Here is a 2,930-nt window from a genome sequence, read left to right as displayed (position 1 = left end):
ATGGACAAAGCACTGGTAGAAACCTTCTGGAGAGGAAGAGGACGTTGGAGCTTTTGGAAAACTTCCTTCCTGTTGAAAAAAAAGTAAAATAAAAAAAAGCTTTGCAAACTAAAAAACAAAGTGAACAGTTCATGCTAGTAGAATTTTCAATCGGAAAAGGTATTTTCTAGTTGACTTAGCTGCTTTTCGGGTACAGAATCTGCATCAGAAGCAGCCACTCTTGCTTACCTGCATCATAAAAATGGCACCAGAAGGTAACTGTGGTAACTAAAAGTCACGTTAGCGCCCAGCAAATCTCTCTCGCTAGTGGCCGGCAAATCTCGCTTGCGCATGCAAGCACGCATCCATACAAGTCTTAGGCGCACCAATGAGTTTATAATTCCACCACACCCCAGATAGCGATATTTAGCAGGAACTATCATCCATATTTCTAATAATCCATATTTGAAAAGGGCAAAAATATTGCCCCTTAAGGTTTCAAGGTGCCGGGGGCCATAGGGGAGATTAAGTGACCTATTGCCTAGAGTCACCTGATGCTGAGCTGAGCTGAGCTGCCGCTGGCATCAGGGAACCAACCATGAGCCCCGCGCTTTGGAGTCAGCCGCTCTAGTCGCTGGATATCAGTATTTAGCGGAAACTCCACATTATAGGGTAGAGCGAGTTACCCGAATTCTGTCAACTCCGCAAGCAAAATTAAAATTCCGCCCGGGCCTAATTCAAATACCATCCCTAAATCATAGATGTAGCAAAACAACAAATACCACAGAAACTAAATACCACAGAAACAGTTGCTTCGTCACTCAATGCCCACTAGTACTGGCTGAATGGCCCATGGATAGACTAAGCCACGTGGCCAAATAAATGAATAGTGCAAATTTCACACACATGGAACAAAGGTACTTAACTGTGCAACCCTATTCCCTCATAAAAGCTGAAAATTTGAATGCAAAAAAATAGCCCCCTTCTGCAATTCCAGACCAACCACCACAACCACAATCAAATTTGAAAAATTCCTGAAAGGTACAATATATACTGGTGCATGCCCTCTATCAAAAAAACACCCTTATCCAGAAGTTTATTAACTTACTTGTTGTGATGTCACAAAAGCAAAGGACCGGATTTAGAAATACAATAGGATGTATAGGATTTATATTTTAGTGGATGGGATATCCATCACTGCTGTGACGGAGTAACCCGTCCTCCGAGATCTAAATCAGGCCCAAAGTCCTTAAAATCCAGTGATATATGCAGCAGGAATTGCAAACAAAGAGAGTGATCCTTTCACCTCGAAATCCAAAGGAAAGTGACCAGGAGATGGACAAAGCACTGGGAGGAGCCTTCTGGGCAGGAAGGAGATGTTGGAGTCCCTGTGGCTTTTCCTGTTGAAAAACAAATTAAAGGAAAAACTACCTAAAACGTCTGTTTGAGTAGAAAATCCAATCCAAAAAGTATTTTCGTGTTGATTTAGCTTCTTCTTGAGTCGAAAATCGACTCGAGAAGGAGTCCTGACTGCCAGTTTTAGAAAATGGCACTGGAAGGCTCCGTGGAAACTGGAAATCACGCAAGGGGTTGGCAAATCTCACTCGCGCTCGCAAGCGTGCATTGCCGAGCCTTGCGTTGTTCCGGTGAACATCACAAGACTCAAACAGCAGAATAATTCCGCCAAGTGCCGATTGGCAGAATTTGGCAGGAGTTCCGCGTCACAACTATAACACGGAGTTACTCAATTCCGCCAATTCTGCTGGTGGGGTTATAATTCTGCCCGGGCCTAACAATAACATGAATATATTAGATTCCTAAAATACACCGCAGCTTCATAAAGTCAACAAATAAGACTAGTCAGAGATTGCTAACCAGTGGTCCGCGACCCCCGGGGGTCTGCAATGCCTACTCAGTGACTGCAGAACATTTAAAATAATATTAGTAGATTCATAAATTACATACACATAGTAAATCAAAATTGTGGAGGGATTTTAAATCGGAGGCCAAAAATGAAGTTGGAGCAGCTCAAGTAGCGCTTAGAGTGATGGCCAGGGTGTTGGCCTCACAGAAGCACTGTCTGTTCTGAGGGAGTTACAGAGGCTGCCATAGGAGGTTAAAAGATGAAGAGAGATGGGAGAGGCCACTTTATGGGTTTATCTCTGAAAAGTAAAGCACCCGATGAAAAACGCCAACCGTCTCATTAGAATTTCGATTTATGTTTGTGGGTTAACAAAAATATTTCTTAATTTCTATATATACTTGATGTATTTCTGAAGTTTGAGTATTGCTTTAGATTAACACCTTAGAACGTATTTAAGCGAGTGCCCAATAACCCATTCTGTGGGGGGAGGGGGCGTCAACAGAAATCAAAAATATTAATAAAAACAGCTGTCACTAAGATCGTTAAAATGTGAACCATTATTACATGCCTCGAATATTGGGCCCACCATAAAGTAAGCAGTGTAATTCAAAATAAATTTATATTTTTGTAAAAAAACACCAAAGCACAACCAATAGCACAGAAGTGGAATACCGAGTAAAAGTCGAACTTCCCTGACCGGGAATCGAACCCGGGCCGCGGCGGTGAGAGCGCCGAATCCTAACCACTAGACCACCAGGGAATAGTGCTTGCATTTGACGTTTCAGCGCCTAATGACTGCAACAATGCAGCACCTGCGACGCTCCACCTTTGTGTGCGGAGTTTTGAATGGGGGTGCAATTCTATTCACATTAATCCTACCAATGCTTTTACACAAAACCCAAAAAACAGGAAATTCTCACATAACATCGAAAAAAAACTGTTTTGCAGACTACAAAGCAAGGAAACAAACAAAACAAACACGTAATTAGAAGAAGAGACCGAGGACTGGGTGACTAGGAAAAGTCCAAGGATCTCCAATCAATGAGCGCTCTGAGCTGTGCAGAGAGACCTCAGCTACACAGCGTTA

The 2,930-nt window shown here is 42.7% G+C and overlaps 1 non-coding gene across 1 annotated transcript; it reads right to left on the bottom strand.

Annotated features, from left to right (window-relative positions):
* Window positions 1-2,531: 2,531 nt before the first annotated feature.
* TRNAE-CUC (transfer RNA glutamic acid (anticodon CUC)) lies at window positions 2,532-2,603 on the bottom strand. Its single transcript has one exon. It is a non-coding gene; the product is annotated as a tRNA-Glu (tRNA).
* Between the last annotated feature and the right edge of the window lie 327 nt (window positions 2,604-2,930).

Source organism: Triturus cristatus, chromosome 4_1 (assembly GCF_964204655.1).
Source record: "Triturus cristatus chromosome 4_1, aTriCri1.1, whole genome shotgun sequence".
NCBI classification, from domain to species: Eukaryota; Metazoa; Chordata; class Amphibia; order Caudata; family Salamandridae; genus Triturus; species Triturus cristatus.
Note: the sequence above shows the minus strand (reverse complement) of the source record. Positions and strands in the feature narration are given on the sequence as shown.